Source organism: Tupaia chinensis, unplaced genomic scaffold, assembly GCF_000334495.1.
Source record: "Tupaia chinensis unplaced genomic scaffold, TupChi_1.0 Scaffold000187_1, whole genome shotgun sequence".
In the NCBI taxonomy this organism is placed as follows: domain Eukaryota; kingdom Metazoa; phylum Chordata; class Mammalia; order Scandentia; family Tupaiidae; genus Tupaia; species Tupaia belangeri.
The window spans coordinates 5,906,829-5,931,444 of record NW_006159662.1 but is presented as its reverse complement, the minus strand read 5'-3'; the positions used below and the strand labels follow the sequence as shown (position 1 = coordinate 5,931,444).

Here is a 24,616-nt window from a genome sequence, read left to right as displayed (position 1 = left end):
CTGGGACTCGAACCGCGGTCGACTACATGGGAGTCCAGCAACATAGCCATTATGCTAACTGCTGGTCCACACCCAATTAATTTTTAAAACTGGTTAATGACATTACATATGCTGAGCGCTATTGTTGACATTCAGCATTCATCCCATAGCTATATTCAGCCAGACTGTGGATATGCTGTGTGACAATCTCTTAATGTCACTCATTCCAAGTGGCCTTATTTAGAGAGGTAGAGAGGTTGATAGGCTGTTTCCAGGGGAGTCCTCCTTACTATATATAATATATATATATAATATAGTATAATATATATAAATATATAACATAATATATATAAAATTATATATATATAATTTAAAAAAATACATTTGTACTTTAATTCCACTTTTTCACAGATTTTTTTTCCTCTTTCTTTTTGAGAGATTTTTGGTACAGGGCATATACACTTACCAGAGAGACAGAAAGTGAGAAATCACTGCCCCCCCCCCGGGGGGGATGGCCACACTACAGTCCCTTCTCCATTCTCCTCTTGGGATTTTGGGCACGTGTGCACATGTGCCTAGTATGAATTTCAGGCTTCCAGATCCAGGACTTGAACCAGAATCAGCCATGTGGGAGTCCAAGTCCAGATCCTTATCCACCATGCTATCTACTGGCCCCCACTATATATATACACATGTATGTATGTATATATATACATGTATATATACACATATATACATGCATGCATATATACATACATGTATGTATATATATGTGTGTATGTGTATGTATGTTAGTTTATTCAGAACTTATCTTTTTAGGAATTGATTCCTAACAATCCCACTCGGAAGACACTGATTTGTCCCCTCCTGACCAAATGATTATTCTATCTAAGAGAATACAGCTGGCAAATGATCCTGATCACATGCACAAGTACTTCCTCCCAGTGGAAAGGCATTCCCTGGAGATCAAATTAAAGATCAGAAGTCCTGGCAAATATTGAATTAGACCAAAGGGAATTGAGTGTTCTTTTCTTTTTTAAAAAAGAATTATTTTACTCAACTTTATCATTATTATTATTTTAATTTGACCAGAGAAAGACAGAAAGAGAGAGGGAAAGTGAGAAAGCAAGCTACCAGGTCTGAGACTCAACCGTAGTCAGCCATGTGGAAGTCCAGCAGCTTTAACCACCATGCCACCTGCCAGCCCCAGGAACTAAGTATTCTGAAGGGATATATCTAAAAGATTCAGGAGACCTGAAGGAATAAACTTCTTTCCCTGTAGTCTGGAAAACTGATTTGGATTGTTCAACCTCAAAGCTCTTGAAGAATTTTATCACCATCTTTGTTTCAATTAACTAACTTCTTGCTCAATTTCTCTTCCATTTATTCCGTTAGCAGCACAATTTGGAGTTGAGAAGATCTTGGTTCAAATCTCAGCAGTGGTGCCTGCTGTATGATTGTGAACAGCTTTCACCCATCTTTGAACCTCAAGATCTTCATAGTTGAGATGGAGAAAATCCACAAGTTGTTGGGATGAACAATTAAAAAGTGAAGGTAAAATTTCTTGCACTTGCCTGACACACAGTAGCTGCTCAACAATTGTAGCTATTATCATTTACATACTCATGTGGGTTTAATTGTTCTTACTGAGATTTGAGAGTACTCCAAGGTACATCACCCACAAATGTATAAAACATCTTTAAAAGCTTGTTACTTCTTTAAAATGTTAATCTAGGTGACTCTATAGCTCAGTGGTTATGCATTGTACCTAAGGAAACGGGTCCCACATGGTCAACTGTAGTTTGAATCCTGGTCCTAGTGGCTTGAAAAACATGCTGGGATGGGGCCAGCAGTTGGCGTAATGGCTATGTCGCTGGACTCCCATGTAGTTGACTGCGGTTCGAGTCCCAGACCTGGTGACTTAAACTCACACCAGGTGTGTGTGCGTGCGTGCCCAAGATACCAAGAGGAAAATGGAGGAGGAAGGGACTGTGGCATGGCCATCTCCCCTGGGGGGTGATTTTTTGCTTTCTGTCTCTCTGTCTCTCTCTTTCTGGCGAGCACAAGCGCCCTATAGCAAAAACCTCTCCAAAAAAAAGAGAAAGAAAAACATGCTGGGTGCATATGCATGTGTGCCCAGAATCCTGAGAGGTTGAAGAAACAGAGGAAAGAGGATTATGGTGTGACCACATCCCATTGGGAGTGTGTTCTCTCTCTCTCTTTCCTTCTCTCTCTCAAGCACATGTGTCCTCTGGCAATAAAAATAAAATAGGGCCAACTTTATGGTGCAGTGGGTAAGCATGGCGTGAAGGGAGCCAGATCCCACTTGGCAGACCTTAATTCAAATTGCACCCTGGCAGCTTGGGCATAGGTGATCACGCCCTAGATCCTGAAAGGAAGGGAGGAAAGGGGATCGTGATGTGCCCAGACCCCATTTGGGGGCATTCTTTCTCTCTGGTGAGCAGAAGCACCCTCTGGCGTTTAAAAGGAGGAGGAAGAGGAGGAGGAGAAACATTAAGAAATAAATAAAAAGTAAAAGATGAATCGCAAGTTAGTGATACCATTGTGGTTATTTATGTATGTATTTAATTTAGACAGGACCTCACTACATCCAGCCCTTTCTACCTCAGCCTCCCAAGTAACTGGCACTTCAGACCCACACCACCTCACCAGGCTTTTTAGGGAACTGAACCCAGACCCCCCCATACGGCCTTAGCCTGCCGAGTGCTCACCAGCATGTGCTAACGTGACGGGGCCATTGTGGTTAGTGTTATGGTGATGGCTTTTTATCCTGGTTTTCAGAGTGACATTTTAGGACCTCATCCCTAATCGTGAGGATACATTCAGTGTGGGGCTCACAAGCCATCCAAGAACTGTATGAAATTTAGTAATGTCTGTGGGGCTTCCATTGGCCAGATATTTGAGATCCAAATCTTCTGTGGAACAGACTCTAATAGAGATGGGCAAACTCCCTACCATAAAATTTTAAAAAAAGAAAAAAAAAAAAACAAAAAAAAAAACCAAAGGAGCATGTCCTTTAGGAGATCTCTTAGAATTCTCTCCGTTTATTCTCTTCGTTGGGAATTGTAGCCGGTCTATTGTGCTGTTTCACAAAGAGTGGGTAAACTCATTAAAGTTTTTGGATCCTAAATTACTGAACTATTTCTCCAAAGTTCAAATGGCTTTGATTTCTTTATTCCTTTTGGAAGCTTTGTACTTTTCAAAACACTTCATTGTGAGAATGGAAGCATCTGATACAAGATTGGATATGATTATATGAACTTTGAGAACATAAAGCATATCACTTTTTTTTTTAATTTCTGAAAAAGTATTACCAAAGGAAAGAATTTGAATTCTGTCCAGAAAGAGTATCTGATTTATTCGGACTTTGGATAAACTCAAGCCATACATGTTTGACCAAGAGTCTAATTTTCAGACTGATCCTCCATCTCTGAGAAGGACTAGCCTTCAGAAAGGATGACAGTGTCAAGAATCCTATTTGGGCATTAAGTGTGTTTCTGGATGGATAAATACTCAAGTCAAACAAAGAAATCCTTCTTATCAAGAGGGTGGGAAGACCAGATTCTGTGGTGCAGCCAGTAACTGCTAGATTTGTGGAGCTTGAAGACACATGCTGACTGGGGTTCGAGTTCTTGGGGTTTGATCAGCCTGAAAAACGTGCCTTAGGACCTGTGCCTACATGCCCAGCACCCTGGCAGGTTAGAAGATTGGAGGAAGGGCTCATGACTGAGCCCTTGTTTCTCTCTCTCTCGTTCTCTCTCTCTCTGTGTCTTTACAGCACAGGCATGCACTTTATTATGAATGAACAACAAAAGGAGGATGGGAATATGAGTACTGAGCAACTTGTGGATGTTAGTTGGTGACATTTTGTTTGGATGAAAGTGCAAAGCAAGTGGCGGATTATAGAGCAATCCCCGGAAGGCCAGCCTGGGGGGAGCAGGGCGGAGCAAGGGCAGGCAGCCAGCCTCCTTTCCAAGCCTGCGTTTCCTCCTTGTCACAGTCGGGAAGGACCTGCCGCACACGTGAGCATGTACCCTGACAGAATATTTACACCCCACTCTCTCTTTCTTCGGAGCTCTTTCTTTTGTGTGTCCATTTTCTTCCTTTTTCTTTTAAAATCTTCCCAAGAGAGTGCATGTTCTCCTCAGAGAGAGGGAAGGGAGAAAGCAAGCCCATGTGGCATGGTCACACAGCAATCTCTTCTCCTCCATCTCTCCTTCATTTTGGGATTTCAGGCACACACATATGCCTAGCGTGTTTCTCAAATCATCAGGTCCAGGAAGCAAAGCACAGTGTCAGCCTTGTGGGATCCAACTGAATCAACCACCAAGCAAGCCATGGAGCCAGCCTCCTCTTTCTGGTTTTCTAAAGACACAGAAGGAGCATCAGATCATTGCTAACTCTAATTTCTTTCTTCAATGCTTTGTGGCCTCTCACTGCCTCTGCCCTTTCCAAGGGCGGCTGCTCACCTTCCCTGGAACGAGGCTCAGGTGCCTGTAGGCAGCAGGGTCATCTCCAAGGCATAGGTGGGAACTAGGCTGAGAGCAGCCAGGTGGAGGAGACGCTCAAGTTAAGATGGGTTGTTGGGACTGCTGCTAGTATTCAAAGCTGAGTGTAAAAAATCAGGGAATCTGGAACATCCCGTCCATTCATTTAATCAACAGATAATTATTGATGGCTAGTGGGTGTCAAGGACATGTAGACAAATCAATATACACTGACAAGTGATCATTTGTGTCTGGACACAAATAGGGAGCAATGGGAGAGACTATTGGAAGTAGCAGGGGAGAGTGGGAACCATTTAGAGAGGGTGGTCAGAGATGGCCTCCCTGGACGAGACCTAAAGGATGAAGAGGAGCCAGCTCTCCAAGGATAGAGAATTCAGACCTGGGAAAGTCTTAAGGGGAGAGAACATGCAGGGATTTCAAGGGAATGAAAGGAAGCTAGTGCACCTGAAAACCGCTGTGACCGCTGTGAGGGAAGGTCAGTGAGGTCTTAAGATCGGGGGTTGGCCAGAGGTTGGGAGATGGGAAATCAGGGATGGCAAGACAAAGGGCAAGGTATGCAGGATGTAAGAATTGGAAAATTATTTGCTGAGAACATGTATGTTGATGTGCTTGATTGAACCAATGCACAGTGTATTTTGGATGGAAAATTCATTTGTGTGTTGTGATGGTGTATAGTGAATTAATGTAGAAAATTAAAAAAAAAAAAAGATCAGGGGTTGGCTTTTATTCTAAGTACAATGGAGAGCCATGGACTGTGTGCCTTCCTGTGTGTGTGTGTGTGTAAATGCATGTGTGCGTGTGCATGGGTCTGACATATCACGTGGATCACATGGTGGAGACCTGTGAGGAGGTTCCTCACCAGAATTGGTAGTTATGACCTCCTGGTCCCCATTTCAGCCTTGGCAGAAACCTCAAGAAGTCATTCAAACGTGTACACACGCTTGTCCACTGGCACGGGACAAGATATCAGCACAGCTATTTCTTTCAGTTCCAGAGACGTGACCAAATGGCTTGTATTGGGTAGTATGTCCTGATTTAAAAAAAACAAACAAACACATTTATATATTTATTTCCTCCATGTAAGAGAGAGAGAGAGAGCTGGACCTCCCAACAGAGTCTTCCTACCCAGTCCACCCCCGGTCGCAGCCAGCCTGGTTCGCGGGCATTCACATGTGCCTGACGTGTTCAGAGAGGTCCCGGATGCAAACCCAGGTCCTTTCTTGTGCAGATCTGGCGCGGTGCTGCTGCACCACTGCCTGGCCCTATCCTGATCTTTAATGTCCAGTCCCTCATTGGGGTTCCTCATAAAGCCCCTGGCTGATGTGTTTTTGTCCCATGCTGAGTGAGTCTTGCCCTCTTTACTCCCTCCTCTGTTCCTCCTTTCTTGACCTCCTCTGCCTCTCTTCCCTCTCCTCTCCTCTCCCCTCCCTTCTCTCTCTGCCTTTCTCATTACCAGTCAGGGTTACTTGCCAAACCACAGCTCTTAGATTTCTATTTTCCCAAACAGATTTCTTGGCTGGTTTTATAGACTTTTGTAATTGGTTCTTCTTCTTCCATCTAGTCCCTTCTGTTTCCACTCACCTCTCCTAGACATTCTCTTCCCTACTCTCCCCTCCAGCAACAAGCCTAACCCTTAGGCTGCAAAGTTTCCATTTTTTAAAGAAGAACCATAAAAAGAAGCCACGAAGGAGTTAACCTCAGTGACATCAGTCTCTGGTCATCGGTAGGGTGAGGGGCAGTTCTTGAAAACCAGACGGAACAGAAGGTATCATTGTGCAACATCCCTTCTGTGGCTCCCTGCGCCCTCTGAGTCAGGATAATGAGAGAGCATTCTTAAGGCATGACTTCACCATGCTGCTACGTCCTCAGATTCCTGGATGTGTGTGGAGTGGGCTCTCCCAGCAAGCCTGAGCACAGACGTGTGAGGCGGGCTTGTTCGCACTGTTCTCAGCGGTGCTACCTTTACAAAGCCACCTTCCAAACCAGTGAGTTCACATTGAAATACGTGTTCTTAAAAAAAACAAGTAACCTATCAGTTTGTCCTCTCCTGGCTCCATCTTCAGTTTTATGTTATGGTCTCTGCCATGGGCTATCAGGGGGCCCCTGACTTCACATTTCAGCAGGCAGAAGTTATGGAAAATTCTTGTCAGAGAGAGGAAAAAAGAAACAGGATATCGTCCGTTTCCAGAATAAGCAGAAGTGGAGAGCCACAGTTCGATTGCAATTTGTCCTTTATTTCACCTAACCTGGGTGTAGGAGTGTGTGTGTGTTTAACATAGGTAGCTTATCAAGGTGATTTTAAGAGCGTAATGTAGTTGAAAAATGATTAAATTACAAGGAGAGGAGAAAAAGCATTTGGTTGGCCTCAGATGGCGTAGGGGCCATCACTAATCCAATATTTCATCCATTGATTCATTGCTATTCTTTCATTGATGTGATTTCGTTTCTCAAACAGTTCTTATCGCGGCAGGCTCACATTGCCCACATCACACAGATGCCTTGTAATCGTTATGATGTATTTACTTAAAAATTTCGAAAGCAATTCAGCAACTTAAAATATATTAGGGTGCATGAGTGACATAAAGAAAGAGAGAGAGAGAGTGTGTGTGTGTACATATACCCACAGAGAGGGTTTATAAACGTCAGGACAAGAGTTCCGAGTGAACACTAGCGCAAGTGTTAGATTTATACACTGTAGTGCCCTTCATGCATTTCAAAGAGCTTTATGCAGGCTAATGTTAAGCTTTCTTCCTTCCCATTGAATAGACCACTATCTCCCTTTAACACACTGAAGAACCCAGAGGACAAAGAGTCCCCCTGTGTTCCTTCTCCAAGGCCACACAACTGGTGCTGGAATCTTGAGCTCTCTGAGTGCCAGATACTTACTTGCAGCAATCACAAGAGCTGGAAAATGGTGGTGGGTCAGTGTGTTAAGAAGCGTGATACCCTATGCTTGTGGGGGAAGAGTTTTGACATGCTTTGGTTTATATTTATTTGAATGCAGAACGAGTCATCCTAATGGCCTTTCTCACAGAAGCCTAGTGTGGTTGGGGATAAACCGGTAACAAAGGTTCATGGGAAAGTGTAGCGCAATCTTTTGGCAGCGTGCAAGTAGGCCTGTGTGCCCACGGGTGGTAATCTTTTCAAGCCCCGACCTGTCCTCTGCCTCTTCCCCTTCATCTTTCTTTCAAAATGTTGCGTCCAGAGTTTAGAAATGCAGGTATGGGTTGATGGAGAGGTTTGCAACCTTCACGCCTCCAAATGCCGCTAGCAGGATTGATAGACTGTCTTGGTAACCCCAAGACCAGTCAGTGAATTCATGCAGTCATTCATCAAACGCTTCTCCATCGCTTAAGTGCTGAGAACTGTGTGGGGTTCCTGGGACTCACAGGGGAACAAGACAAGGTCTTTGTGCTTGTGGGGGAGGAAGGAAAGTAAACAAGACCATGGAGGAAGCTCTCCAACAGAGGCAGGTGTGGGCCTGGGAGAGGGCGAGGAGGAGTCCAAGAAGGACGATTCTCACGGTGAGGCATGGTGAAGAGCCTCCGAGAATCGCTTCAGGCCCAGGGTGCCCACTGGTGCGTCAGCTCCCTTCCGATGGGAGCATTTCTCAGTCGCGCCAGACGCAGGCTAGACCTGGAGCTAGATGACGAGTGTTGTCGGCTCTCCCCGCCTCCCCGTCTGCACCCTTTTCCTCCCTCCCCGTCTGGCAGGAGACTCCTAACCGTCTTATCAGAATCTGCTTAGGGCAGCCGCACATAGTCCGTTTGTATGTATGGCATCGAATTGCTCTGAAAAGTATCCTTGGAAGGTACAAATGACAAAGGTGGAGTGCATCTGGGAGGCCTTAGGCCTCAAGCTCAAAGGTCGGCAGCCAGGAAATGGGCAGTCTCCCGAATGTCCTGGCACCCTGGAATTGGCACCTTCTGGACAGTCGCCTACTCTTTCTGCCCTTAAAGCTGGCCCTATTTCCAAACACGCAGGCTCCATGTTTTTCCCTCCCTGCCCTCTATCTTGGCTGTATGATAAGGCAAGGACGGAGGCCAACACTGCTAATCTCAGGCCTTTTGGCTGGAGATCCCACAAGACCACAGAAACAACTGCTCTGAAGCCTTGGAGAGACCAGTAATGAAAAACAAAGTTGCAGGGAATCGAACATTTGCCTGTCCTCTCTAACTTGTTAATTTAGCTTGTGATCTACCATTTGTGTTTCCTGCTTAAGGACAGAACAGGTGGGAGTGTGCAAATATGGAAAATGTGGACAGGTGGATATGCTAAAATCATATTCGTAATACTAGGTGGAAAGATCGGGGAAATAAACAGTGACCTCCCCATCATAGGATTCTCCCAAGGGTCATATAGGGGTGTACAAAAGTGTCCTACTGTGTATGTAGTACTTAGGATTTGTGCAGTTTCAATTATGACCCTGTGCAATAAGACTTGTAATTGAATGCTTTTCTTTTCTTTTTAATTTTGCCAGAGAGCATGTGTACTCATAGGGATGGGGAGAGGTAAAGCACCCCTCAAGGGACATGGCCATGCCACAATCCCTTCTCCTCCATCTCTTCCTCCTTTGTGTATCTTGGGTATGCATGCACATGCCCCCGGCCTATTTCTCAAGCTTCTGGTCTGGGATTTGAACCACACAGCCATGTGGGATCCAGTCACCTTAACCACCATGCCACTGGCTGACCCAATTAGATGTTTTTCAACCCACAGCTTAGTTCATTATGAGCAGTTGTTTTTATTTAAAAAAAAAAAAAAAAAAAACCTAAGTGGTATAACTAAAGTTTCAAGACAGCATCTCTTACCCAGTGCTAATACAAATGCAGCTGTGAGCCACATAAGAAATGGGAAGTTCATCTTAACAGCATTTTTTTTTTTAGAGGTTTTTGCTATAGGGTGCGTGCGCTCACCAGACAGACAGAGAGAGAGAGACAGAGATATAGAAAGCGAGAAATCACCCCCAGGGGAGATGGCCACGCCGCAATCCCTTCTCCTCCATTCTCCTCTCGGGATCTTGGGCACGCACGCACACGCGCCCGGCGTGAGTTTTAAGCCACCAGGTCTGGGACGCGAACTGCAGTCGACTACATGGGAGTCCAGCGACACAGCCATTACGCCAACTGCTGGTCCCATTAACAGCATATTTTATTAAACCTGCTGTATTAACAGAGTATCCTTTCCACTTGTAACAAATATAAAAATTATTAATGAGATATTTTGCTCTTTTGGTATTAAGTATGTAAAATCCAATGTGTATTTTTCTACTCCCAGCCTATCTCAGTAGGGACTAGTCCATGTCTTAGGAGTTCAATAGCAACATAGGCAGGTCTTGGTATCTTTAGTTTTTGAACTTTGCTTTCTCTCTTTCATGAGAAAGAGAGAGAGATAGGCATCCTTGATAGGGTCTCACCATACCAGATCCTCTCCACCCCACCCTCCAGCCTCCCAGCCAGCCAGAACATGGTCACGCTGGGCATGTTCAGGTCGACCTGGGTTCTGAACCTTGGCCTCCCAGGTGACTCCAGCATTGCATAGCAGTACTTTAGCTTATGCTTCCCAGCTGGGCTAGTCTTGGTTTCTTTTAATCGGCAACAATTTAGATGCCTTCTCCAGATTAAATGATTTACAGCGTGAGAATTAGAGGGCCTTGGAAAAGTGGTGCTGAGATGCTGTGGTGAATGAATCGAAGGGAGCGGGCATTGGAACTTGGGCTTCTAGTCCAGGCCTCTCTTAGTGACTTACTGTGGAAGCGAAAAGCTCTGACTATGCCTCCTTTTAAACAACAACAACAACAACACCCTGTGAAGTGAATGTCGCTGGCAATCAGACATAAATGAGAAACTAGCGGGCAAATGTGTCCTCTTGGCACTGCTTCTGAGGCCACAGAACTGGAGGCTGGGAAGGAGCTGTGAAGATCCTATCTGCTCTTGTTCCTCCTTCTCTGTGCACCAGAATCGCCTAGGGAACTTCAGGAAAATACTGATTCCTCAACTCCCATCTCCAGGAATAATATCCAGTTGGCCCTGGGTGGAGCTTAGGCATCAGCATTTTCTTTAAAAAGTCCTCCAGGTGATTTGCACATATGTCCCGGACTATGACTGTGGAAATAGCACCTGTATTTTATAGGTGAAGAGACAGGTGCTAACGGAGACAAATGACTCGTCTAAGAGCGAGCCCCCTCCCATCCAGGCATTCTTCTCTACTCCATTTCACATACAGATGAAACTTTTTTATTATTATTAGCTTTTGGTTTTTGCTATAGGGTGTGTGTGATTCCCAGAAAGAAACAGAGAGAGAAAGGGAAAATGAGAAATCACTGTCCAGGGGGAATGGCTATGACACAATCCCTTCTCCTTCATTCTCTGGCAATTTTGGCTACACACACACACACACACACACACACACACACGAGCACAGCATGATTTCAAGCTCCCGGATGCGGGACACAAACTGCAGTCTGGAGTCTGGCCATGTGGGATCCTGTGCCTTAACCTCCATGCCACCTGCTGGTTCCAGACCAGTATGTCAGTAGTACTTCCATTGTGGGTCACTTTCTAGTTTTCTTCTCATTTTGAGTTAAGATACATTCCCTAGCTCAACCTAGATTAGACATAAGCTTCAAAAGAGGACTCTGAACCCCTATTTCCAGAAAGTCTTCAGATCAATGATAACTTTGATGTGGTTCTGGTCTGGGTTAATAGTCTTTTTTCAGAGTTTTTTTTTTTTTTTTTGTTTGTTTGTTTGTTTTCCTATAGGGTCCATGTACTCATCAGAGAGAGGCAGAGAGAAAGGAGAGGAAAGAAGAAATCACCTCCCTGGGGGAGTGGCCACAGTGCAATTCCTTCTCCTCTGGGGATTTTGGGTATGCACACACATGGTGTGATTTTCAAGCCGCCAAGTCTGAGATTTGAACCGCTTAGTCAGCCATGTGGGATCCAGCGCCTTAACCTCCCCCCCACTTGCTGGCCCCTAACAGAGGTCTTAGACTCAAACATATCCAAGTGCTAAGCAGGCAATGTGTGTGAGCGAGGTGGACCCGGTAGAGCCAATGGAGGGGGCACACCTCACAAGGGGAGCAGCCCAGCCCTATTCCTGCTCCTTCTTCATCATGGGGGCATGATACAGGTCTAGTTTTGCCATACCTTTCATTTGCTCAGAGAAATTGTAGATTTGGGTTTTTGTTTATTTTTGTGAAATATCTTGGTTTGTGAATATTAGCAACTAAATCTTTTTTATTTTTTTAAGAAAGACTTTTGCTATAGGACACACAGGCTCTCCAAGGGACAGAAAGTGAGAAATCACTCCCTAGGGGCGATGGCCAGGCCACAATTCCTTCTCCTCCATTCTCCTCCCAGGATCTTGGGCACACACGCACATGTACCTGGAGTGAGTTTTAAGTCGCCAGGTCCAGAACTTGAACTATGTTCGACTACGTGGGAGTCTAGTGACGTCACCATTATGTCATCTGCAGATCCTGTAACTAATTCATGTTTTAGAAAAACACTTTAAGGGTCAAGTAAAGCCCATGTGTGAACTGTATTCTGCCCACAAGCTTGCTTTCAAAGTACATCCCTTTAGGTAAATCCAAGACTTGTTCATATTCAATGTTGAGTATGCTGGTTTCCGGAATGTTGACCTAATACCATCGTACTTACTGTCATCCCAGACCCATGCAGTTGATTAAAATGAGCGCCAGTACCAGAAGGAAAGATAAGGGAGAAGTACTCCCTCAGTTCCCTTTGAAACTTTATTCATTTTCTCTTTGTCCACATTATCATTTCTCTTAGGTGTGGCATCTGTGAGGTGCCATACATTTTCGTAAGGAAACTGAAATAAAAGAGTATTACAGTTCCTAAGATTTAGTATAGAGAACCAGATGGTGGCACGACACTAAAATCATACACCCTGTAAGGCTGACCCAACTGGAAAGGCTCTGGATTCATGTACGAATATTCTGAGTATGTCAAGTGTGTGCTTGCCCAGAATCCAGGGCTGGCTGAGGCTAGGGGTGGATCTCAGTGTCAAGACTCTATTATGGGGCCAGCAGGTGATGGGATAGTTACGGTGCTGGATTCCCACATGGCCAATTGCAGTTCAAGTCCTGGACACAGAGGCTTGCAAGTCACGACAAAGAAATAGATTAATTAGGTAACTTTTTAAAAAAGAAAGCAACATTTAAAATGAAAAAAAAAAAAAAGACTCCATTGGGGTGCTGTCTCTGTCTCTCATTCATCGAAGAAATAAACTTTGAAAAAAAAAACCTAGTATAATTTTTAAAATTCTTTTTTGATCATGTAACAAGTCAGGCTTACCAGCATCACCACAAGGTAGACACTATGTCTGCTATGCATGGCTATGTAAGGAAGAATGTTTTCATTTACTGTAAAACAAAATGGAAGTTTCCATTGTAGCACTGGCGTGACTTCTTAGCTGATGAACTAATAATGCAAATGAAAATCAGAACTACTCTTCCCTGCACTCTTCATTTCAAGAAGAAAACACCCTGTATAATCACACAGCAGGACATGGAGAGTCCTCGATGTGAAATGTCTAAGGCCTCAATAATAACTGGCAAACCCATTTTAGTTAACACCTTAAGAGTTGAGGCTAGGCCGGGAACCAGCAGTTAGCGTAATGGCTATGTCGCTGGACTCCCACGTAGTCGACCGCAGTTCGTGTCCCGGACCCGGTGGCTTAAAACTCACGCCGGGCGTGTGTGTGTGCGTGCCCAAGATCCCGAGAGGAGAATGGAGGAGAAGGGATTGCGGCGTGACCATCTCCCCTGGGGGGTGATTTCTCGCTTTCTGTCTCTATGTCTCTCTCTGTCTGTCTGGCGAGCGCACGCGCCCTACAGTGAAAATCTCTCAAAAAAAAAAAAAAAAAAAAAGAGTTGAGGCTAGGCCCAGCAATGGTGGTGTGGGCAACTCAGGTGCTGTGCTCTGCAGGCTGGGACCCCAGGGGAGGCCCAGGTTCAATCACTGGTCCAACCTAAAGGCCAGATGTGGTGGCTTGGACCTATACTTCAAGGTCCAGGATGGCCTCAGTGATGTAGCAAGACTGTCTAAAAAAAAGCTGCACAGGAGGACACGACAATGAGACCCTGTCCAAAAAAAAAAATTTTTTTTTTAAATTCTAAATGACCCTTTAATCTGAAGCACTTAAAAAGCAAACATAAATGTGAATTATTTATGAATTATTAACAATTAATATAAAATATGTTTTAAATTTGTATCTCGGTTATGCTCCTAACCTCGTGAGTTCTGTCACAGTTCTTTTTTAATGTTAAAAACTTAAAATTAGAATGTGTGCTTGTGAGAATCTGTTGCAGGTATATTTCTGTGAGTACTTCCACTGTCCCTAAATAACCAGGGTGGGGGGTAACAATTTCTGACAAAAAAACTAGAGGGAACAGGATTAAACAAGAATTAGAGCGATTATATTTTCTTTATCTAAAACCTTCAAGTCTTTGGAAAGCTGCGTGGTTTCTATTTTCAGCCACCCTGCCCACATATCTGAATGACAGATTTTTTTTGCATAATTTTGCTCTTCTTTTTTATCTCTGTTTGGGTGTATTTATTATTTCATATGAGATGATGCAGAGCTCATTAAAAGGGCCATTTATGTTCTTGTTATCTGTATTGGGGTTTAGCTGTGTTTCTCCGACTGTTTACAGAGCCCTCACTGTTATATTCAAATTTGCTGGCACTGGGCTCTTGCTAGTACATGTGCATTTCACTCCCTCTGTGACTCTGTTTGTGGGAGTCTCTGGGATCTCATAGACTCAAGGCTAATAACGACCATGTAAAAGGATGGGGCATGGGTTTTATCCACCCATGGAATTTTAGCACTTTCAGAAGGAGGTTTATCTTATATTGTTTAATTTTTCTAATTTAATTAAGACAATAAGAACAATGTTATTCCAAATGAGTGACAGTTGGCATATCTGCATTATTCAACTGGAGGGACTCCAGAGTTTCTGATGCTTGGAGATGGACAGACAAGTAATTACCTCCTGTCTGTGACTATTTTCTACCAGGCGAAGCCCAATGTTTATTGTAAACTATCTGCCATTAAAAGCTGTAATAACAAGCCTTATGTTCTCACACTGTAAATCTGACTTGCACTGTTTTTTTATTTACCTTCATGTTTTATTATATTCTTTGAAATGTTTCATGTTAAAGGAATATAACAGAAGAAAGAAAATTGAACAAACTCCAGATTCATGCTTAAAAAAAAGATACGCTTAGCATACGTATTTTTCACATATACCCAGACCACTGATGGCCACACTGTGGATATTGGCAGCTACGGTGTTACTAACTAGTAGATGCAGTTGCTCTTAGTATATTACTTGTGAAACTATCCAGAAAATAACCTAAATATTAAAGTTTAACCAGACCACATAGCACAAGGGCAGTGGTTGTCAAACTCTTTGGTTGTAGAACTAAAAAAAAAAAAAAAGAAAATTGACGATCCTAAAGAGCTTTGCTTTTCTTAGGTTTTGCCATAGGGCATGTGCACTTACCGAAGAGAGTACAGTGAGAAAGTACCCCTCATGGACAATGGCCTCACCCTAGCTTTTTCTCTTCCAGTCTCCTCTCATGATTTTGGGCACACACGCACAAGCACCTCGCATGATTTACAAGCCACTGAATCTGGGGCTTACGTCATGGTCTGTCATGTGGGAGTCCAGCCAGTACTTCAACTACCAGTGGTCCCTCAAAGAGCTTTACTTTTTGTGGATTATATCTATCAATATTTACCATATAAAAAATTAAAACTGAGACATTTAAAAAATATTTATCCACTCAAACAAATAATAAACTGTTATGTGTTAATATAAATGACATTTTAAAAGAAGAGTAACTATTTTCTGAAACAACAAAAAGTTTAATAAGAAGAGGAATTGATTTTTTTTGAAGATTTATTTATTTATCTATTTTTTAGAGTCTGGCTATGTCGGGATCCTTCTGCCTCAGCCTCCCAAGTAGCTAAGGCTTACGGGCTAAAAACATGCTAAGGCTACCGGCTAGCACCACTCTGTTCATCTTTGGGTAGGCCAGGAATTGAAATAGAGCCTTTTATATGGCCTCAACTTGCTGAGTAACAGCATCAACCGAAGTATACCACCATGGCTGGGCCTGCTTCCGATTTTGTTTAACTTAACAGAAGACAGCTGGTTTATCATAGCCGCTCCTTCGTTCAGCTGTTGTGATACTTTGCTTTGGTTGAAGTACACAAGGAAAATCTGTCCCTATACAGATATGGAGCTAAAAAAGGTATTTTAACAGAAATAATTATTTCTAAATAATGATGGATATACTTCTTTATCCCAAACCCAAACTGAAGAAGCGGTAGTTTTTAAAGATCAGCTGCAATGTGGAATCTGAAACCCTAACAGTGGGCTTCTTGTTTTTAACTGATAGAGTTTTTTTTATTCTCTAGAGAAGTTTTAGGTTTACAAAAAAATTAAGCAAACAGTACAGAGTGTTCTCATATACCATTTTCTACCTCACTCCTCCCGCCACTGTTTTTCTTTTTTAATTTATTATTATCATAATCTTATTTATATTACATTGAATCACATATAACTTTACAGTATATTACATTTCTTTTTCCAGAAGGAATACCATGCATATCAGTCAATTCAAAAACATTAAAATCCCCATTATCACCATCCAATAGGTTTTCTTTTTTTTTTTTTCAGATTATTATTAGTATTATTATCCCAATTATTTTTTTAAGCATTCAATCACTATTTCTACCACTGTTTTTCAAAAATTTGCTATAGGGTGCATGAGCTCACCAGCGAAAGACAGCACGAGAAAGAGAGGAAATTGAGAAACCACCTCCAGGGGGGATGACCATGTTGCAATTCCTTCTCCCTTTTCTAGAGATGATTGGCATGCACACATGCGCATACACACATGCCCAGCATGTTTTACAAGCTGCTGAGTCTGGGACTCATCAAAGTCGGCCATGTAGGATCCAGCTGTCTTAACCTGCATGCCACCAGCTGGCCCCTACTCCCTTTTTTATTAACCTTGAGTGTTAAAAAAAAAAAAAAGCCCCAAAAGTAGTCGTATCATTTGCATTCCCACTAACAGTAAAGTTTCTGTTACTCCACATCTTCATCAGCATTTGGAACCATCAGTTTTCCGGATCTTAGCCATTCTAAAATTTTTTGGCTATTCACAGATATAGTGGTACTCGTTTTAATTTGCAATTTTCTAGTAACCCATGATATTAAGCATCTTTTCATATGTTTATTTTTGGCTCAAATATCTTTCTTGGTGATGTGTCTAAATCTTTTGCTTATTTTTCTAATTGGGTTGTTTGTTGTTGTTGAGTTTTAAGAGTTCTTTGTATATTTTGGATACCAGTCCTATGTCAGGTATGTGTTTTGTAAATATGTTCTCCCAGCTCATGACTTGTTTTTCTACTCTTGTAGAAAAGAAGATTCATTGTAAATCAATGGATCTTTCAGTCTGGTGCCCCTACACCAATTCATGCCAAGGTTTCAGCAGTTTCACCCACCTAGTGACATTATAGTCATCTTATCATAACATAACTGCAGTGCAAATTTTAACATAGAAAAAGTCCATGATATTTTAGTATTATTGTGAAAATAGTAGCCTTAATTTTATGGACACATGTTCAAGCCCCATGGGCCATACTTTGAGAACCACTGGCCTAGGCCAAACAAGGATAGCCCATTGTACTGTTCAGTTCAGGCCTCAGTAAGACCAAATAGAACTAGAAATTTGAGGGGCTAGCAGGTGGCATGGTGGTTAAGGGCACGGACTCTCACGTGGCCAACTGTAGTTTGAGTCCTGGACTTAGTGGATTGCTTTATCACTTTCTCTCTCTCTCACACTCACTCTGTCTGTCTCTGGCCAAATTAAAATAAATCAAGTGAAATAAAGTAATTCTTTAAAAAAATGAATTAGTAATTTAAATTTTCCATTAGAATTTGAGTTTGAGTTTTTTCCAAACATGAAATGTTAATTTAGTTTTCTTCATAAAGGGTTTAGAAGACACATAAGAAATATTATGTACTGAAGTTGGTGTTCTAATTCATTGGCCATAGTCAATTTTGTTTAGATTCCTCCCCTGACAATGCCCCTCTCCCAGTGATTCTTGGCAAAAAGAAAAAAAAATTGTAATTTTTCTTTATTTTCAAAGTTGATTTGTTCCATGGGAGAGAGAGAGACAGCACCCTTAACAAGGTCTTGACACCATGATCCACTCTCAGTCTCAGCCAGCCCCAGGTCATGGGCACATGCGTACCTGGAATACTTGGGGAGTTCTCTGGATATGAACTTGGAACCTTCTTATGTGGATCAGTGTTGCAGAGCTGCACCATTAACTGGCCCCAATTCTTATTTTTTAAGAAGTACATTGTGGTGGCCAGCAGGTGGGGTAAGGTGTTGGACTAAGGTGAGCTGAGGTATAGACTCCCATGTGGCCAACCATGGTTCGAGTTCTGGACCCGGCAGCTTGAAACTCAGGCCAGGTGCGTGTATGTGTGTGACCAAAATCCTGAGAAGAGAATAGAGGAGAAGGAATTGTAGCATGGCCATCCCCCCTTGCCCCAGGGGGGGGGTTGATTTCTTATCTTCACCTCTCTGGCAAGCACACGCATTCTGCAGCAACTCTCTCAAGAAAATAAAGAAGTATATATATTGTGTGTGTGTGTGTGTGTGTGTGTGTGTAAACATATCAATAAAAATTTGTGAACAAATGAATGTCTCTTAATGCCCAAAATCAACAACTGAGGCCTACTTTGCTCACTGTTCTTTTCTTACAGAGAATAAACATACTGCCTTTTTTTTTTGTTGTTAGGTGTATATTTCCCTGGATATTATGTATAAAACAAACAAAAAGATTCTGAAAGGTGAAGAAAAGAAGACAGTATTTTGGGGGCTCAGGACCTGAGGAAAAACATTGCAGTGAGTTTTTTTTGGTTTTTCTTTTTGATTTATACATCCTAGAAAGGCAATTGAGAAAGATGGGATCTGCAAATGCCAACAGGAATAGCATAAAAAGCCCCAACAAAAGCCTGGGCTTTCTCAAGCCAGTGGGCCAGGAAAGGAATAGCCTGGCAAGAAATCTCCCCCCCAGGGGGGATGGCCACGCCACAATCCCTTCTCCTCCCTTCTCCTCTTGAGATCTTGGGCACACACGCACATGTGCCCGGAGTGAGTTTAAGCCACTGGGTCCGGGACTCAAACTGTGGTCGACTACATGAGAATCCAGAGACATAGCGATATACCAACTGCTAGTCCCAACAGTTTTTATCATTATTTTAAGTGTACTCCTACTTTAAAAAGTTTACCATGAGAGTGGGCTGTGTTCTGCTGACGACAGCCTCATACATCTTGTGTTTACTGTCTCTCTTGATAGCATCATTTTCTTTTGTGCTTGATTTGGTTTATCATGACCCTGCCAGTGTGACAAGATGTGGAGGTGGAAGACTGATACCCATGATCCCGACTCTGTATGCCTAGGCTAATGTGTATGTTTGTGTCTTAGTTTTTAACCCAAAAAAAAAAAATTAAAAAGTAAAAAAATAAATACATTTAAAAATTTTTAACAAAGAAGAGCTTGGGGCTAGCAAGTGGGCATGGTGTTTAAGGTGCTGGAGTCTCACATGGTCAAGTCTCAGATCCCCAGCAGCTTGAAAATCATGTTAGGGTATATGCATGTATGCCCAAAATCCTAAGAGGAGAATGGAGAAGGGATGATGGTGTGGCCATTTCCTCCGGGGGTGATTTCTTACTTTCCCTCTCTCTGTTTCTGTCCGTCTCTCTGTGACAAGCACATGTGCCATATGGCATAAAAACAAAAACCAATAAACAAAAGAGAGAGAGAGATGAGTTTATAGAATAAAGATACAAAGAAAACATTTTGTATAGCTGTACAATGTGTTTGTGTTTTAAATTAAGTCCATTACAGAGGAATCAAAAGTTAACAGAATAAAAAAAAACTTTATAAAGTAAAAAAAGTTACAGGAGGCTAAAGTTAATTTATTACAGAAGAAAAAAATTAAAAAAAAAAATTTAGGGTAGCCTAAATGTATAGTGCGTATAAAGTCTACAGCAGTGTCCAATAAGGCCCTAGGTCTTCATATGCACTCACCATTCACTCACTGACTCAGATCCCAGATCAACCTTCAGTCCTGAATGCTCCATTTCTGGCAACATGCTCTATATAGGTGTACCATTTTTTATCTTTTTTATTTTATATTTTATTTTATTTTATTTTATTTGTTAATGGGCACATAAGTTCACTAGAGAGAGAGCAGCCGTGTGGGATCTGGTTGTCTTAACCACCAAGATGATCTGATTTTAAGGCTAACTCTATAGCTACTGTAATCAAGACTTCATGGTATTGGCAAAGAGCAGTCACATATACTGATAGAACAGAACTGAGAATCTAGAAATAGACCCACACAAACATGCTGAACTGATTTTTGACAAAATTATCAAATTCAATGAAGGAAAGATAGTCTTTTAAAAAATAATTATTTCTTTAATTTTATTTATTAATATTATTTTAAAATTTGCTATAGGCACATATGCTCACCAGAGAGAGCGAGAAAGAGAGAAAGGAAGAGGGAGAGAGAGAGAGAGAAACTGAGATAGTAAGCTGCCGGGTCCAGGGCTCAAACCAGAGTCCAGCACCCTAACCACCAGACTGCCTGCTGGTCCCAAAAGATAGCCTTTTTGACAAACGGTACTGGAGCAATTAGACATCCATAGATGTGAAAAAACAAAATATTCAAAACAAAAACAAAAACAGAACCTCCCAAATCCAAACCCAAACAATAAAATCTTCACCTAAGCATCACACCTTACACAAAAACTAACTAACTTGAAAGGCTCATGGACTTAAATGTGAAATGCAAAACTGTAAGGTATGCAGGAAAAAAAAAAAAAAAAAAACCAGGAGAAAATCTTTGAAATCTAGGGCCATACAAAGAGTTCTTAAACTTGGCTCACAGCATGATCCATAAAAAGAAAAATGATGAATATGATGTCATCAAAATTAAACATTTTGCTCTGAAAAGACCTAGCTAAGAAGATAAAAAGATGAGTTCTGCACATGTGACTTTAAAGAAAACATTTGCAAGCCACAAATCTGACAAAGGACTGGTATCTAGACTATACACAGAACTCTCAAAACAGCTGTTTTAAAAATAAAAGCAAAAAATCCAATTAAAAAATGGTGAAAAGACATAAAGACACAAAGACGACAACATAGATGACAAACTGGCACATTAAAGATGTTTAATATCATTAGTCATTAGGAAAATGCAAATTAAAACCACAGCGAAATACCACTACATGTCTATCAGAATTGCTAAACTAAAAAATAGTGACAACACCAAACAACTGGCAAAGGCACGGAGAAACTAGTTCCTTCACACTTTGCCAGTGGGAATGCAAAGTGGTAGAGCCACGCTGGGAAACAGTTTGGCAATTTCTTTAAAAACTAAAATTAAACACGCAACTATGATACAGCCCAACAATTGTATTCTTGGACATTTGTTTTCCCCAAATGAAGGCTTGTGTTCACACAAAAACTTGTACATGGATGAAGTTAATCAAAGATTATTTATCATAGCTCCCAGATGGAAATAACCCAGACGTCCTTTAACAGGTATATGCTGAAGCAAACTTTTGTACATTGGAAATACAACTATCTTAGTCCATTATTGTGTTGCTAACAGAAATACCTGCACCTGGGTGAATTATAAAGAAATAGAATTTAATAACTCATCATTCCTGTGGCTAGAAAGTCCCAGGGCATCACAAAATGACAGAAGGCAGAACTTTCAGCAGAGCCAAGTGTGGCTTTCTCTCTGCCATTTTGGTTTTATTTCTTTTCTTACATACACCGTAACTCCATCACAGAGGCTCCACCCTAATAACAATGTAACACCCAAACGCCTCACCCTGGACATCACAAAAGAATTAAGTTTTCACTTAATATCTTTACAATACAACAAACACAATCAAGTCTCAACTCAGGCATTTCTGGGAGACATGCAATCAATGCCTGCTAAGACCAAATTCTAACACGTGAAACTCAGGGGGACAAACCGTGATCGAAAACATGGCAACTACTGAGTAATTAAAAGGAATGAACTATTGATAATCATAGCCATCTCTGGATGACTCTCCAGAGAATTATGCCGACTTAAAAAAGGCAATTCCCAACATTTATTTAATGTAAAATTTCATTTATACAACATCCTTTTGTCTTAAAATGACAAAATTATAGAAAGAGATTCATCATTCCCAGCTAAGGAGGGGTATGAGCAGAAGGGGAGCAGATATGGTTATTAAAGGATAATGTGGGGGAACCCTTGTGGTGATGGAAATGTTCTGTATCCTCAGAGACCCAGATTTCACCTGGTCTGCAGCAAGGGCTCTCCCTACGAGAGGATGCGGTTCCAAAACCATGGGTAGCAAGGGCTGATAGGCAGACTCTGGGTCCCCTATAGCTCCACTTACGCCCTGGCAGGAAATTATGTCTATGTTACAGTAACCACCTCATTTCTTAGAGAGACATACGGAAGTATTTATAGATGAGGCATTGAATTCTATACTTAGGAGTGTGGTTTGTATTTTGAAGGCAACAGGCATCTACTAAAGGATTTTTAAGCAGAAGTAGTGTCAAGATCAGATCTGTAATTTTGAAAGGTCATTGGGATTTGTCCCAATAATGTCCTTAATAGCAAAAGAGAGTCCTAAATCACAGATTGCCCTCTGTTGTCACATCTCTTTAGTCACCTTTAATTGAAATGCTTCCCAAGTGCTTTCTGTCTTTCATGAACTTGACATTTTTTTAGAGTAGGGCTGGTTATTTTTCAGAATATCTCTCGATTTGGATTTTTCCAATGTTTTCTCATGATTAGGTTCAGTTGATGTGTTTTGACAGAAATACTCCCAAAGTATTGCTGTGTTCTTCTCAGTGCATCGTATCGGATGATGTTAATAGGTTCCATTAACCTATTAATGTATACTTGGTTAAGGTGGTAACTATAAGATCTCCATCGCAAAGTTATTATATTTCCCTTTGTAATTTGGAAACCCATTACATCTTCTGTATAGAGATATTTGAGACAATTATAAATATCCTATTTTTCATCAAGTTTTTACCCTCTAATTTTAGCAAAACAATGATTCTTTCTAGAATAAATTATTACTATGATGGTTGCCAATGGCAATTTTCTACTTCTATATTCACTGCTTGGTTTTCTTTTGTAAGGCAAAATTTTCCCTTCTCTCCCATTTATTTATTTACACATACACTTACAAACACATACAATGCACATGAATACAAACACAAACTTATGTATTCTTATTTTATTCAACAAATCCGTCGACTTTTCCTCTTTCTGCATCATGTTACAGTGTAGGTGTTTCTCTTACAAACAACATATAGCTAGATTTATTTTTTATACTGATTTTCTGTCTTAAAACATTATTCATTTATATAAATTGTGAAAACAATCTATGTGGATTTATTTCTATCAAAAAATGAAGTAAATGTACATGCGCTAATATAAAAAATGTGTAATACATAGTCTTCTGAGGAAAAGTTGCAGAAAAGTGTGTATAGCCTTAGCCCATCTGTGGGGAGAAAAGATGATGTGCGCATGTCATTTCAAAGTCATAGAAATGTCTGGAAGGCTATACAGGAAGTAGGTTAACATCAGTTATTGCTAAGGAGTTAGACTGGGGGGGTCCCCACCCAGTCTATCTATTTATAGCTTTATGTACTACTTGAACTTTAACATCTGTGACCAGGCATTACTTCGACAATGAAAATGCTCTGTGTCTGTCTGCTGGAAGGTACACAGCCTACAACAGAGATGGACAGACACTGGCATTGCATGTTGTACCTAAGGCTGTCAGAGGAGGCCCAGGCTGGATGTATGAGAGCTGGCAAGAGGAAGGGTCAGGGAAGGTCCCTTGAGAAAATGACATCTAAGTGGAGTTTTGAAGTGAGACATCTTGACTTCTTGGACAGAATGTAGACCCTGGAGTTGGCACGCCTGGATGTGAGTCTCTCGCTACTCTCTTAACTGTGAACTTGAGCAGACTTATGGGCTTCTGCAAGTCCCGCAAGATTATTGGGAGGATTAGAAATTGCAATGTGTCAGGATCAGAAGATGGTGTGATGGTTAAGGGTGGTTAAGTGTGCTGGACTCCTACATGGCCAACTGGGTTCAAGTCCTGGACCTGATGGCTTGCTTTCTCACTCTTTCTCTCTCTCTGGCCAAATTAAGATAAATGTAATTAAATAAAAAATAAAATAATTATTTAAAAAATAGAAATTATAACCTGTGTTATGTCACACAGAAGCAGTGTGACATAAACATGTCTGCTGTATATTTTTAAAAATTTATTTATGAATGGGAACCAGCAGTTAGTGTAATGGCTATGTCGCTGGACTCCCACGTAGTTGACCGCGGTTCGCGTCCTGGACCCGGTGGCTTGAAACTCACGCCGGGCACATGTGCGTGCCCAAGATCCCGAGAGGAGAATGGAGGAGAAGGGATTGTGGCGTGACCATCCCCCCGGGGGGTGATTTCTAGCTTTCTGTCTCTATGTCTCTCTCTGTCTGTCTGGCGAGCGCACGCACCTTATAGTGAAAACCTCTCCAAAAAAAAAAAAAAATTTATTTATGAGTGACAGGGATAGAAAGAATCAGACAGAAAGATTGTTCCCAACAGGGCCTTCATGTGCAACCCACCCTTCACAACAGCAGCCTGGATCACAGTCTCACACACACATGTCCAGCAGGTACAGGGTGGTCTCAGGATGCAAACCTGGGACCTTCTCATGTGCTCCAGTACCACAGAGCATGGTGTTACCACTGTGCCACTGGGTGGCCCCTCAATACATTTTGAAGAACCAGTAGGTGCTAAAGATGAGAAGGGTGGCCAAGAGGGAGTGACCATAGCTCAGAGGATTAGCACACAGTTTGCTGGGCCCCAGCTTTGCATGTTGACCTGGGAAGGGTAGAGAGAGACATAGGACAGCTTATACGGGGCATTGAGTTCCATGCTAAGAAGTTTGGTTGTA

General features: G+C 41.8%; 1 long non-coding RNA gene across 1 annotated transcript in view; it reads left to right on the top strand.

The window, feature by feature from the left end:
* The first annotated feature begins 1,401 nt into the window (after nucleotides 1–1,401).
* Nucleotides 1,402–24,616, top strand: part of LOC102483052 (uncharacterized) — a 40,874-nt gene continuing 17,659 nt past the window's right edge. Inside the window, exons 1-2 of the long non-coding RNA XR_334293.1 lie at nucleotides 1,402–1,533; nucleotides 18,360–18,466. This is a non-coding gene — a long non-coding RNA (uncharacterized LOC102483052). The remainder of the gene's footprint in view (nucleotides 1,534–18,359; nucleotides 18,467–24,616) is intronic.